The 16,186-nt window shown below is 40.4% G+C and overlaps 1 protein-coding gene across 1 annotated transcript in view; it reads left to right on the plus strand.

Moving 5' to 3' along the window:
- The window catches only part of b3gat1a (beta-1,3-glucuronyltransferase 1 (glucuronosyltransferase P) a), a 65,737-nt gene that overhangs the window by 34,330 nt on the left and 15,221 nt on the right, over positions 1-16,186 (plus strand). The window lies entirely within an intron of this gene.

Below are 16,186 nucleotides of genomic sequence, written 5' to 3' on the forward strand. Positions count from 1 at the left end.
AGTGAAAAACTTCCCATGAAATGTTGTACAGATGATTCACAGAGTATAAATCCTGATGACTTTTCATCGAGCGCCGCCAGTAGTTCGAAGTCACTCAACCCATGAAATATCTCAACATCTACATGACGGATTGGAGCAAAAGCTTTTACACACATTCATGGTTCCCAGAGGATGTATCCTAATGTCTTTGGCGATCACCTATAGTGCCATCATCAGGTCAACTTTAGTCTGTCTTTCATTTATGACTGAATATTGTGAATTATGAATATAACTAATGACATCCCATCAGCCTCAGCTGTACTTTGTGTTTAGTGCCAATTACCGAATGTTAGCATGCATCATCATATTAGCATTGTCTTTGAGAGCATACACACACAATAACAGCATTAACTCACAGGGTAATGAAATGTAACAGCCCTGCAATGAATCTTACATTTTCCTTTTTTTTAAGGGTTTTTTTTTTTGTTGCTGAGACTACAGCAGAGAGATATTGATTTAACTCTGTTTTCACATTTCACAGTTTTATTGGGCTTTGTTTTATTGCCATGTATATAACCATGTTCCATGACATTAACTGTTCTTACATGCAATCTTCCCACAGGCGGCCTGACTCTAGGTGGGTGCTAGGCAAACTGTTTGCTCATGTGTGGCTTCAACATGTGAGAATAGGCACCGTTCCATAGCGTCTCCATGATCATAGTTTTATTTCTCTCCAACGGGCTTAGAGCACATAGCATATGTTATGTAATGATCTAGATCGCACTCCAAACCTCCTTAATTGGTGCGAGCTGAATTAGCACTGAGTAATCAAGATAGCGGCCTCTCATCATAGATTTATAGACGGCTATGATCGCTGCCAGGGTGAAATGAACTCTTTCAGTCAGCGGGGAATTGTTGAAAGATGCCTGGCTGAAACACACAGTGCCCTCCCCCTCTCTCTTTTTCTTTTTGACACACACACACACACGTATATGCAGATGAGACTTGTCTGTTCCTTCTGGCTGTCTCTGTAGAGCTGTCACACATGCTGCGTCTTGGAGCACCAGGAGACCGGGGTTGACTTGAATTAAACTGAGAGGATGTCCTTTCCAGATCTGCAGAGAGCCACAGAGACACATCTGCCCCCAGAGAGAGCCAGTCAAAAGACAGAGGGGGGGGGGGGGGGGGAGAGAAATGAGAAGGGAGGTTGGAGATGGGTGGTGAGGAGGAGGAAGTTAATAAATAAAAAAGAGGCAGGCAGAAATTGTCTGTGAGAGAGGGAGATGAAAGATGAGGTGGAGAAAGAGGAGGACACTAGAATAAGAAGGAGGGAGACAAGATGAATTTGGGGTGTGTGGGTGGCTGTATGTGACAGAGTTTGACAGAAAGGAGAGAGAGGATGAGAGAGAAAGTTAAGAGAAGCTGAGGCCACACCTATCATATAAAGCCTCTCTTCGCTGCTCTGGCCAACACTTGTTATCAGGTTAGATACATATATTCAAAATGATTACTGCATGTTAGAAATGAAACCTCATCTATTGACTGAATGTTAAAAGATGAGTACGGTGTTCATATTCTGTCATTTAAAATCTGCAGTGTTGTATATGGAGACACAAAAAGTTTCAAAACGAAATAAATAAACAAGACTTGAGGAAATAAATCATCATACGAATGAAATCAGGTCTAACTTCATGGTGTGATCCTGAAATTGTGAAACAACCAAATACATTTACGAAAACAGCTCGGTAAAATGAAATGTGATTCACTGGAAGTTAAAGCTGAGTCGATTAATTGATGAGTTGATCAACAGAGAATTATCAGGCAACTATTGTTTTTATGTACAATGAACCTACAATTGATTTAATTATTGTCAATTGTTTGTTGCAGCCCTGCTGGAATTAGATTTAAAAAACTATCTGCAATAAACAATGTTATTGTAAAAAAAAAAGCAGGTTGAAATACCATTCACAACATTGAAAACGTTGGGTCTCCATATGTTGTCGAATCAAACGCCTTACAGTGTTTTTGATCATAATTCATGTCATTTAAGAGTTTATATGCAATTCTAAACATATGGCTCATATAGTTATGGGAAAGTACCAGGATTCAGGTAATAAACGCCATAGTCAGCAATTATAGGCAATAAAAAAACCATCTGCATATGGACGGGAGAAAATTCAGATGTTGCACACGATGCTAGTATAAAAAGTATTCGGACTAATCTCCCAAACAGATGTACACTGTACCAGTATGTACAAAGCTCAACATGCAGTGTACTTTTACAATAGTTACAGTCATGTTCTGAATGCCCTCAGGCTGCAGAACAGATTTGGAATAGACCATCATTTTATCCCACCTCCAGGCATTGTTATTAACAGCAAGTGCATTCCCCGTTCGGTTCTAGCGGCCTGTGTCTCTCCCTTGCCCTGGATGATAAACACACTAGAGACCAAGGTTTTTGTCGACCAAGAAATTGGAAAATAAATTATTCAGTGAGAATGCGCCTTCCCAAAAAAAAAGCATCCATTGTATTTCCTCCTTATGCTTGCAAACAAGGCAGTTTGAACTTCCTGCCAAGATTGCAGCCCGTGATAGGGTGAGCTTGTCACTGTTAATACAAGAAAGACACTGCTCATTATTGTCACTCCCACAAATCTACTGCGAGCTCTTTGCAGCGTTTTGTCCGTCCTTTGTTGCACAAACTCTTTGTTCTGTAATGACACAAACCGGCTATGCAGAAGTCCTGCAGGAAATGTTTTCTCATTTCAATTTCAGGTAATTACATGTAGATGCTGAATTATTCCCAGATTAATGACGACATTCCAAGCATGACGCACAAGCATTGTATGTGATTACTTACACAAAATGAGCAGTTCAGCGATAATAACACACATTTTGGTGGTTTTAGTAAGTGCTGAAATGCATTAATGTGTACTTGGGTTTCTCCACCTACACCACAATTACATTTGTCCCCTTGGCAGTTTTCAGCAGCATTAATTCTCACGAGCCAAGCGAGCACACAAATGGCTGACCTAAAACTTTGTGGTGAAAAAGCAGCTGCCATGAAAATGCTTAGTGAACGGGTTTTTTTGTGCTTTTTAGTTTATTTTGTATTCCACCAGTAATTTCTCAATGTTTTTTTGAATGTGTCATGAAACCACCCACTAATTTCTAACTTGGGGAAAAAAAACTTCTTTTCAGTCATTCAAAACAGAAAATGTGTACAAAAATATTGAAATGAGTTTGTTTTAAATACTTCAAACTCCTCGACGAACTGCTGAAAGTACTAAGGGCAACAGCAGCTTGCATCAGCTCTGAAGCACTTGTGCAAGGACACATATTTCGCAGACATAGATAATGTTGTATTGTAAGATTAGAAGGACTAAAACAGTGTTGTGCCATGATGCAACTGTTTGCAATTTCATTGTTATCGTGAGAAATGTCTCTTTAACGTTTCCCTCTTCAACATTGAATTATTCAGTTCACAGCAATCTGGTTTTGGAGTGTAAACCATGCACACAGGAGTTGTATGGCACAGTTACTGTAACAAATCCACAAATTACAGGAGGCTTGCAAACAGAATGCCAAATTCTGGTGAAAAACTCTTTTTAACACATTTTTAAGCACACAAAAGGCTAAAATGAGCACAGTAGATCATTGAAAGTTCAGCATTTGAACATCTCCATTCCACCCATACCGACATGACCCAAATAAGTGGTTCAGTCTCCCAGACATTTTGGGATTTATCCACAAGCCAGCTGGCTGCAGCGCTGTATGGTACCTGCACAGAGTGAGCTCCTGCAAGATTAGATAACTAGGACTGCTCTCAGACTCAACGAGGTCCTGGAGAATTGTGAAAGTTGGCGTTGAGTTGTCCGATGAAACCCACAAACAGACAGACAACATGCAGCCATGTGTGCTCACACAAAAACACAAGCGCAGATACAAACGCATCCAGCACGCACACAAACCGGGAGATCCTGAAGGCTTTTAAAGATGTTAAGTCACCCTGAAGCCCATCAGACCACATCAGGGTGTGAGTGAGTGTGTGTGTGTGTGTGTGTGTGTGTGTGTGTGTCATTAGACAGCTCTAGGCCAGCCCAACAAGCAGCAGTTAACAGGACAACAGCCTTAGCTAAAGCACAACCCCCCAGACATGCATCATCTCCGTTGGGAAGAAAACAGGGATACAGCAACATTGGCGCCCTGCAGCTATTTAGCAACAACAAACCCCTCCGAGGCATTCTTATTGCTCAATGTTCTAGCTCAGCATATGGCCACTGTGTTTTTATTCTGTTTTATCAGAGCTTTTTGAACTGACATTATTTAAGTCTCATTCGATTTAAGTGGGAAAAACACTGAGCCTGGTGGTGGAAGTTGGACCAATCAAGGCACTAAGGAGAGGAGGGGTGATTAAGACTTGAAACACCTAATCTAAGTAACGATTTAAAGGGGCGGTTTGTAGCATTTAGGGTGCTCTATTGACATAAATGAAACATTATATTAACAAGTATGTTTTCTTTAGTATCCATGAAAATAGAAATTGGGGTTTTTGGTACTGAGTATATATCTACATACAGAGCGGATCTTCTTCACAGAGTCCCCCCGTGTTGCTACCACATGTTTCTACCGAAGCCCGGAGGGGACAAAGCAATCCGTCTCTGGATAGGGTGTTCGCATTGCTCATTTAAAAAGGCCACCTTACCTCCCCGGCTCACTCAGATCTAAGACCTGTGTTTCCATGGCAACAATCTGTGACACCTGTTGACCACTGGCACTGAATGACAAGAGAGCAAAAGCACAGCTCATAATTGGTGGTTTGCTAACATGATGTTGGGAGTTTTTTTAGAGAGCGCAGTAACCTGTTGGAAATATGTGCCAGCGAGGGCGTTTTCAGTTGTCTTTTGCTCAAAAGAAACATCCTGTATTTAGGAGTGAAGGGACAAGTACGACAAGTACTGAAAAACAAAGATTGTGGGAAGGGTTTCTGGTGCTAAACCACAGGAACATAGTTGCTTGATTTCTCAGGCAACATGTCATTCACTAGGTGTAGTGCCTCTGGGCCAATCAGTTACACCTTGTTTTGGTAATCCTGCTGGTACCAATCACTGTAATTTAGTTTTTTTTCCTTTAATCCATCATGATCCAGTTTTGTCAAAATAGCATATCGCAGATTCTGTGTCGATGCACAAAGAAACAAAAGAACATATGAAGATTAAGAGTTTTGATTTTATCTAAGCTGAGAGGTTGATAATGAACAGCGTCATTTGAATGTTATGAGCTTACCAACCGTGACACGACAAACTGACACGGAGACATCTGATTGGTTAAGATACAGACAAACACATACACACACATAGAACCGAAGCAATATGCAGGGGGAGGCTGCACGAAGCTGCTTCCTCATGTAGGATTACCATTTAAAAGAAGGGATGTGCTGTATGTTTCAGTGTGCCTTGAGTTCTCGGTTCTGCCTCAACTCGGCGCTGCATGAAAAACAATGTTTCAGTCTGAATTGGACAAAGAGGCTAATCAATAGTAAGCTGGTGAAAATCCTCTGCGATGCTCCACCAGAGGTTATTCCACAATGCAACAGCATTGGAGAGAGAAACGGTAATTTCTTTGCCCACTGGCATCTCGAAAAGGCTCAAGACAAATTGAACATGAGCCAGGCAAGGAAAGCTAACATGACCCGCCAGATGGTTTGACGTCTGAGAAGCTGTCACTGGAAACTGTTTAGAAAAGGGCAGACCTTTTCAAAATATACCTGGCTGGTGATTGGATGAACCATCTGCCGAAATCAAAGCTTTCAGTGCCGTACTCCAATCTTCTTTCAATAAAAACATCATGTTCAGTTCTAATATAACTGATGCCATTGCAGGATCTACGCTAACCTCATTGTTGGCAGGTGTTGTTGATAACGAACATTTGCCTTTCCGTGTCGCACACAGCTAAGCCGCACCCGTAGCTGCCATCAGCTCTTCACAGGATGCTGTTTTGATCCGTGCTCTGGCTTATCGGACACAAGTTGTGTGAAATGTGATCCCGCGATTCTCGTGTAATCTTTTGACATTGTGAGAATCCAGCTGCTGTGCAAGGTGAAAGGAAAGCACATCCTACTCCAGATCATATCAAAGGGCATGATAATTTTAGTTGAAAGGCCATCGTCATAATCATCTTGGCAAACACATTGCTTCTAAAAGATTTAGTTTGAAAGACTAACAGCACCTCAAAAGTAAACATGAGATGTTTGTTCGCATTTACATCACTAAAAAAACATTTTCAATACATAGTGTGATGAGTAAAGCAATTGATCCAATTATTACTTTAAAAAAATGATAAATCAAACTATTAAAAATCTATAATGATGATATAACCATATGCTGTCAAACATAGCCAGGCCTATGATGCGGCACATAATCCAAGTAAACAGTTGACATTATTACAGATGAATACTTGTGTTAAGCCAGTGACCTTTTCTCTTGCTTAATGTCTCTACTCCATCCATCCAGCCAGAAATATTTGTGGTCCATTAAAGGCCCAGAGGGGTCAGTCAAACTTCAGCGATACATTCATCAAACTCATGATGACGTGTCACCTCCAAGGGGTCATGAAAACACATCAGTTCGGGTAGTTACCAACCAAGAAATCTACTTAAGATGTGCATTTCAGTACAGTGGAAGTGATCGATGTTTTATGAAAGAAGAAGGCTTTCCTTAAGGCTGAAATATTCTAATTATGATCTGCAGGCAGATTGAGATGACATTCAAATGTAATATGCATGCATCTGATGTCAAGTGATGAAAGACAGAATTAGTATCATTACGCTTTAACATGAGAAGCTGTTTAGAGGATTCACTGTGGAATGATACGGGTCTTTTTACTGGAGGGGAAAAAATACCCTTTGAATTGTGCAATCAGCTCACTTTAAGCAGCACAAGAAAGCACCGGCTGAGAACACAGTGATTGAATACAGCTCTGATAACACATGATTGTAGCTCAGTCCCATCCACAACCTCCCCTCTAACTTTGTTATTGACCAACCCTCCCTGGACTTTACAGCTGGATGGCCTAATTGGAGCCATTTCCACATAACATGTGTCAGCCCCCCACCTCAGCTGTTCTTTAGTCCCTCATAAGGGTCCTATGGTTCAGTCCAGGGAAGGATACAGTCGGGTTTCCCTCAGCCTACAGGCTATTGATCACCATTAGGAGGGAACAAAGTTGTGTTGGCTATGGTGTGTGACTGTGTCACTCTGGGCACTGCAGAAATGACCCAGCACTCATGCGTCAAAACTAAAGGGAACATTATAATGGCCGTGATACTGGGAAAATTGGAAAATGCTACTTGCTTAAAGTTGCTAATTTAAGCAATTTTAATGGTTTGACATTTTTTGAAAAAAATATTATTTGCTTTCTTGCAAAGATTTAGAATATGATAAGATTGATACCACTCTCATATCTGTCTGGTAAATATTAGACCACCAGCCAATTAGCTTAGCACAAAGAAGAATAGGGGGAAACCGCCTACAAGCACCGCTAAAGCTCTCTAATAGACACAAAAACCACAGCGTAAGAAATGACAAGTATGTGTGCTAAGCCAAGCCAATTGCTGACGGAAGCATCATATTGTACAAAAATATGAATGGTATCGATTTATACATACATTTATGCAGCATATTTCCCAATATGTCAAACTATTCCTTTAACATCAGCATTCTGAGCATTTTAGCATTGTAACAGTGAGTTCGTATTCTGCTATTATTTAGTACAGCCTCAGCGTACTTGAGGTACTTGGCAGAAAGTACCGGTAGGCTGCATGACAGAAGACCCTTCTGAGATAAGAATATCTCTGGCTTGGCGTGGTCATAAAGGTGTTTACTGTTATTCGGATTTGTTTTGGGTGTACTTTAAATCCTGTCCCTCATTACTGTTATTCGCTATGACACAGTATTATTTTCACCATGCTTGCACAGCACCCATGAAGCTGAAAATCGTCAGTGGTTCTGGTGACAGTGCTGGCGCCAGTCAGCACCGTGCTCTTTATCTCAGCAAAGTCATTGCTCCGTTGAGTCAGCGACACCTCTGTAATGCAGACACACAGTCGCTGTGTCAACACTGTTCTGTCGGTGTCATCTTTCTGCGCCCCCGGGTGCTCTTTAATGCGGCTGTGCATAGCCGCATTCACGCAAAGGACAAATAATAATAGGAAGTGATAAGCAACGATTTGAAAGGTCAGCCAAGAGCAGATTATCAAGGCTTGGGTTGAAATGTTAAAGGTGCCTTGTTTTTACATTCAACTGGAAACGACGCTGCCTTGCTCCTTCATTGGGCGTTTATTCTACATCATCACTTTTTTGACATTTTACCAGAGATCTTCAAATGTCAGTGCTTTTAAAGTGGTATTAAAGAAATACCACCTGTGTGAAAGTGGTGCATACGTGCTTAACTGTTTTTGACATAGGATTTTAAATACTTATGTGGAATGAGCATGTTAAGGCTGCTGCTGAGAATCATTTTAAAATACAGTACAATGCGATGCGATTGCATTGGTACGATCAGGTATTTTTCTCGAGCTAATAGCAGGAAACATATGCTGACATATACATATAGACATAGACATATGCTGGTTTTTAGGTATTGGGCTTTTAGTATATCTCATAATGTTCATAAAATACGCTGCATAAAGCATGAGCAAATGGAATGACTCACACGTGAAGTATGCATGGGAAATAGTAATAATAATGTTGCATCCGCTAATTGCCAAAGCTATTAAATGAGTCTCCACCAGAAATTAGCCTTCTCCTGGGGGCCATGTTTTACTGGCAGGTTCAAAGCTAATGGCAGCATGTCATAAGGGAAATCACATATACCAACACTCTGACTAATTATGTAATTAAGAAAACACCAGAGATGGACACGAGCAAACTGGCAGCTGTGTTGAGTCCATACTTGTTAGGTGGCAAGTTCATCTGCCTCTGGATCAGACATATCCTTAAAACCTCTACTTATCCTCGGGAAGGGTTTGCTGAGCACGCATGCTGTCCTCCAGCACTGCACAGTCATTTTCCATACCATCAGTCCTAACTTTTCAAATCCCAAACAAACAAACTGTGAGTTTTCTTAACAAAGACTCATTGAAGAAATCATCCATGTTTCATTTTCTTCTCTATTTACTCCAATTATTTTCCCTCCCAAACAAAACTCTCAGCCACACTGTCATTGCATTGGATTAAGTCCCCTAGGTTTAATTAGCGATCATCAGATTCATAATTATATATATTTTCCCTCCACAAGGGCATATAATTGGGAGACTTTGACACTGGGGAATTTTTCATCGGAGAAATTCATGTTCGAACCCTCATTAAGGGACTCGGAGCTCTAGCATGTTGAAGCCTGAGAGCGAGAACTAGTAGAGCAGGAGTGTAAACTCATTTTCAGTCTGGGCCACGTCAGCATCACGGTCGCCCTCACAGTTGTAACTGTAAGACTGTATAACTACCTTCTCCCTAACATATTGTTAAATAACTCTCTACATTTGATTATTGTTTATTCAAGTGTACAAATATTGTACATGCAGTTATATAAATGTAAAATGATATTTAAACACATTTCTGTTATAACATAAATCATTTTAATTGAGGGTTAAGAAACCCACATGACTCTATCAAAGATCAAACTATTAAAGAAAATAACAAAGACAAATATCAAACACAAGTTATTACATTAACTTTGTTCAAAGCTGTTTGTGTCACCTCTCTGCATCACTAATGTTCCTCCCTGTCGTCGTCCTGTGCATGCAGCTACATCCAAGAGCTGCTCACTGAGAGTCAGGTCTGATGAACATGATAGATGATGTATCCGTGTTGTCTGTGCTTTCATCAACAGTTCATTAGAAACACAAGTACCTGCTCGTCTCTTAGCTAGCTGTGTTGTTAGATTGCTGCTAGTTCATGAACTCGGTCTGCGATGGTGTTTCTTCACAAACTGACATTTGTAAAAGTCTGTATCTGGTCGGAGCTCTGCTCACATACCTTCAGCATGCACTGGGCTGTAGCTGTGTAAATATATTCTGCTGTGATTGCAGTCTGCCTTTTAATTCTTGGACAGTTTGATGTTTTTCTTGGAGGCCAAATGTTTGGTGTCAAAATGCCGACGTGAATTGTATCCTTCATCACCGACACTGCCTCCTTGAAGCACAAACATGTATTCGCTTTCCCATCTTTCATTACATTTTCTTCCCTCGGCATCAATTTCTTCTCTTCGTGGACATTTTGGGATTATTTGTCGATCTTTTTCAATCGTTGGAAAATCTCTTTTCGGGCTGTTGCCTCTCCTGTCCACCTGTTGTGATAGTTTTAATGTCGGTACACAGACAACATGCTATCTCATGATTTCAACTTTATATCTCATAATTTCGACCATGGGGATACTTTTATTTTCAAGTAACTTTAAATTATTAAAAAAAAAAAAAAAAAAAAAAAAGGTTTTTGCTGCGCCATTATAAGCCCGTTCACAGTGCGAGACATGTCACATGTGGTTGAAATCAATGCCCTGTACAACAAAACAAATTTGAATGAGATAAGCGCTGTGCATTGCATTGTTAGGAGCTGTTCATTCATGAATCATTCCTGGAGACTCTCCAAAGGGTGTAATGTATTGATTTAGTGTCATTTCCAACAAAAGCCTCCGCTTCATGATTCAAATTGTAGTCATGTTGATTGCACACAAAGGATCAAATGACATTTTAGCAATAGTATTACCGGAACCTCTAATGGCAGCAGTTAAAATACATATAAGCCATGAATATGTCATTAATGTCCTTGTTGCTACAGGGAAAATGAATCATATAAGGGGCTTTGGTGACCAGTCAAAGTGTAAACAAAACGGAGTAATTATTAGCACACAAGTTCAGACAGTGTTATTTATGAACAGCATGTTTTCTCATACATATACTTTCCGATCTCTACAATAAATATAAGACAAATGCTAGTAGCCTGTTAGCTTACCTTACTATAAAGACAGCTAGCATAGCAAAGTGTGCCTACCAGCAGCAGTAAAGCTTACACGTTACCTGTCCTTTGTTTAAAAACTTTGCAGAAAAGAGTTCGTTTTTTTCTTGGCTGTCATCAGTTGCCAGGCAATCTCGGATAAGCCTCTGGTGGCGAGGGCCTACATTGCTGTGGTTCTCGTGTCGCCAGCTGACATACGGCCGCTTCCTTTTCCGTGCGCTGCTCGTTGTTTGCGCTCCAATTTGCAACTTGAGATGCGTGACTGGACTTGGAGTTGAGAGACGACGTGTACAACCAGGGGTTTCACAACTAGCCAGTTTACGAGCTCAGTTCAAACCAAAATAATCAAAATAATGGTCAGACGATAGCTGGTGGGTTCTGGCATTGCATTTGGACCAATGCGTTACGTCTCTTTGGTTTTCCCACACGCACCGTTAACCTGCATTCAACAAAAGCCTGCTCGAACGTGAATGTCAAAATGTCAAAACTGTGGGCTAAACTTGCAAAAGTGCACTTCTGTGATAGTTCTTTGATTCGATGGAGTCGTACACTTTGAACAAGCCAAATCTGTACGCATCCGTTTAGTACGCTAATCACCACTATAAATCACTTAAATCTGCTTTTAACCCGTGATGCCACTTATATATGTTTTTGTTTTTGTTCCTCACTGTTACGTCATCTCTTTTGTTCATGTTGAAATAGCTTTCATTGTTTCTGTTTTATCATGTAAAGTGCCTTTGAGTACCTTTTAAAGCACGATATAAAATAAATGTAATCTTATTATTACTATCTTTGACTCACCAATAATCAGGTACAGTTTCTAGCAGTCACAATGAGGAAAACTATGAGATCGGGCTGCTCTCCCATCTCTCTGTGGCCCCCCCCCCATGTCCCATGACTCCATTCTGATCAGGGCTGAGCTGTGCTGACCCGACATGGCAGGTCCAGGTCTCAGTGGTAGCCTCTGCAATCCTGGCCGAGCTCCTTCAGTCTGCTCAGACAGCTGTGAGAGGCTGCATTCTGCTCCCAGGTCCAGCATTGGAAATGTGCCCTGGGAGAGCCGGACTATAAATGAGTCAGAATAAGTTAAGGGCAGGCTGCGCTGGGCTATCCCCCATGGTTATCAGCAGAGACCTGCCCGGAGGTTGGCGCTCTTAAATCTTCCATCATTGCTGAGGCAGCCTGATCCAGGCGTGGACTGGAGCCATCAATCAGGGCCAATGCTCACAGCCAATGGCTTCTTCAAGTTTTCCTGAAAATGAAACAGCCATCCCCATCTTCTAAATCAAGTGTGCGAAACAGCACTTACTGCCACATTCTCTGGCAAATTTCTTTTATCAAACAGCATTGACAGTGATTGGTCTTCAAATAGTGATACTCTGGCAGATTAAAGCATGACATGTTGTGTATTGGATTACTAATTACTGCACAAACGATTACCATTTAAACTAGTGTGCTAGAATTCTAGTCAGCATGATGTAAGGCGAACTTGAGAATATGAAATGGTCGTAAACAACATAGCTGCTCTTCTGATAACAGCCAACCACAGTATTCCGACAGGAGCTGCCTTCTCGGCTTTGCTATTATTAGCTTTACTCAAAGCAGGTTTCGTGAGGAGAGGATCACATTTTGAAGAGACTCGTTCCACGGCAGTTGTGGATTGGATTGATGGGACAAGTAACACAAAACTAGCATTACGTCGACCTTTCACTGAACCCTAACCTAGAATATGAACAGTAGCATAGCAAGCGGAAGCATGGCTGACAGAAAATATCAAAAACGGAGGAAATGCTTCCTCCAAGACAAGCCGTTGTTGTTTTTCTCACATGAACAAGAACTTTAAACTCTTGTTCACATTTTTAACTCTGCTCAAGATTTCAGAACAACATTGAACATCAGTTCCCCCTCTACCCACAAATGTGTTTAATTAGTTTGTGAGAATAAGACAGTCAAACTGCCTCAGTGAACCCCAGTCTTTAACACAAGATCGTTTTTCGACCAGCCTCTAATTGTTTTTATTCATCATTATATTTGATAGTTTCTCTGTCTGAGTGGAAAGAGAGACGAATAAATTGAACATATTAATAAAAAAGAATTATTGAATATATTGTATGAATACTCTAATGCAAAATGGACTGTTGAGGTATCCTAATTTTTGAAAATGAGCATTGTTACACCTGTGATTTATGCATGCATTCAAACACACACACTTGCCAAAAAATGAAGTGTGGTGGACAGGAACCAACTAAAAAGATTTTGGTAAAAATGTTGACGTAATGTCAAAGAGTTTGCTGATACCTGAAAAATATCTATTACATCCTATTTTGAATGCATGCGGATGCAGAATGTGCAAGTAAAGGCCTGTTTTTGTGCCACTTATAGTTCCATTGTTCCTACTACCCATGACTTATTTAAATATGTAACATCGTAAGCTGTCAGTTTACATCCAAATTGACCAGAGAAACTAAGCCAAACTTCTGTACATTTATTAAACTTTGTGATAATGTTACGACGATTCTGGGCCTTGAAATCCAAAACCAGGACTATGAGAGAAGCTTAACGTCAGAGAGAGCCTATGATCACCTGCTCCTGGCTTACTGTACTTCAAAAGCAATTATGCCCGTGTGAATCAATGCCCAGATTCAAAATTCACTTTTAATGACACCTCTAGGCGAAGCTTTTGACAGTTACATCAATAATGATCCACTCCAATGACATGTCTTCCAACTTTCCCCAGATATCCTTGAAAACTGTTCTGGGTTTTACCAAACTCGGAGAACAATGAATTCATAAACGAAAGCGAAAGATTGGACTCTATCTCCAGAGAGGCTCTCTTCCCTCTCGACTGGAAAGTACATAAAAAATGATGCCACAAAGCAAGCAAGAAAAGGATTATGTTATTATCGGGTCCTCTGGAAATAGGAGATGGTCCAAGGGAGCTCAGAAGTCAGACCGAGACTCGATAACAAACTTGGAAACATGCCATTGCTTCATCTTTGACTCAACGAAGAGAGGGAAGAGGAGGAATGTGTGAGCATGCCAGTGCTGCTGTCTCTCATATACTTGTCAATGTCAGGGTTCGAGTAATGAATTCGTGCAGTGACTATATGTTAAAATGTAATATAAATATATGTTTGGCATTATTGAATTTAATGTTAATTGTATCTCGCATATAAACTTATTTATCTGGATACTGAAACACTGAAAACTGCCTCGGATTAAACCTGAAGAGACAGTCATTTCAATTTGCCCAATTAGAAGAATCCACTTTGTATTTGGCTACAATCCGACAAGTTGAGCGTGAATGTTTTTTTCTTCAGCTTGGAAATCTTAAATCAACGTGTACTTACTTGCTTATTTTTCCCATACTTTCAACCACTTCTTGTGGTCTTCATTAGCGGATTGAGTTTGCTCAGTGCTCGTTGCGTGGCTTAGGTAACTTTGGTCAAAACAAATTCCATTTCCACAAAAGTGAATTTAGTTGAACAAAGCCTTTCGTAAGTGGCATTGCCAACATAATAATAAAGAAGAAAAAACATCTTGATGGTATGTGAAAAGGAACACATTTGTCTTATTGCCAGACAAAAAAATCACTTGAGGTCTTTTTGGTTCCAATTACTGCCTTCTACATCATCTGTAGGTTTATCATTAAAAAAACAAATGGTACTTTCCAACACAAACAGGAAGGTTTAATGAGGCACTCTGTGTCCTCTTGGAATAACTTGGAGGTGTTACATTTACAGTACAGTGTGGTTTTTTTTGTTTGTTTTAAAGCTGATGCACTTAGGTCTAAAATTATATTTTTAAGAAGTTAGAATTTATTTTATAAGTAAGAGGGAGGATTTTCATCCAATTTCTTTTAAAAAAAACCCGCTGGGAGTTAAGATTGTTTAGAGATCTGAGGAAATAAAACCATATAAGCTTTGTGTATACAATATGGGAATTGCTTCTCAGCTTCTTTACAACCATAAAATCATAATGATAAAGTTAATGATCATAGAAAGGGACGGTCTGCTGAGTGTTGTCCAACACAAGGTCCTAAAAGCAGTGGGAACATTATAATTTACTGTCTGATCACTCTTGAGGTGTACTGTTTTATCTCGCACACACTACCTATTTCTCTGCCACACTCAAACCCAATAGAGAAACATATTGTTTCACCCCTCCCGCTTCACCTTTTGGGGGTAATGATGTTAGTTCAACAATCAGAACAACAATTTTCACACACGACGTCGTTGCTGTGAGTCTTTATTAATCAGCGCCAGGTGTTCCCTTCACAGCTGGTTAACTTCTGCTGACGTGAAAGGCTGTTGAGCTTCATTGTCTGCCATTTGCTGCAGATTAGACTAAAATTGATCAGCACATAAAACAGTGAGAAATGTGAGTAAATGTATTGTTTGTTGTGTGCATATCTGTCATCCACTTCAACTGACAACAATGTGCTCGACAGTCAGTTCTGACTCGAGTCTGGAGTATTGCTAGCAGCTCTGATGGGCTGCAGGCTGCTTGGGAACAACATCGCTTGCGCTAAATAACGTCAGCATGCTAACATGCTCCCAATGCTAACATGCTGATGTTTAGCCGGTATGTTTACCACGTTCATCATCTCAATTTAACGTGTTAGCATGCTGTAGTATTTGATAAATAGCCCAACGAACCACTGAGACTGATGGTGATGTCATAGATTTGGCGGGTGTTTGGTCATAAACCAAAGTGTTGAACCTATTCAAATTGTATTAATTAAGTTAAGTCTTCCTTTAAAAAAGAAGTTCATCTTCCATGGCCCAACCCAACTCAAATGTGTAAAAGCCAAAGAATGAACAAAGACTTTTAATAAATGCTTTCATCATATCCCCAAAAAGCATTTATAGCTCTGTATATTCTGCACATAACAGCAATATGAATTCCAGCTCCCTCCGGCTGGCAGCCCTTGCCACGCTTGTTTGTTTTCCAAACATTTTCTTTTAAAAATGTTAAACACTAAGATGCTGCAGCGGCCTGTTGGAGGTTTCTGAGATTTTGGCAGGTTATTGAACAATACAGCGTTTCCCTCTGTTTAGCTGCATCACAATATATAGAGGCGCTTGTTGTACAGAAATCAGAGCGACAACACTGTCATTGCTACTTTGCATGCATGACAGTACCTGGCAGCAACTGCAAAGCCTTTCTATCACTGTTGTTTAGTGATTGGCACC

Source organism: Melanostigma gelatinosum (assembly GCF_949748355.1).
Source record: "Melanostigma gelatinosum genome assembly, chromosome: 7".
Lineage (NCBI taxonomy): Eukaryota > Metazoa > Chordata > Actinopteri > Perciformes > Zoarcidae > Melanostigma > Melanostigma gelatinosum.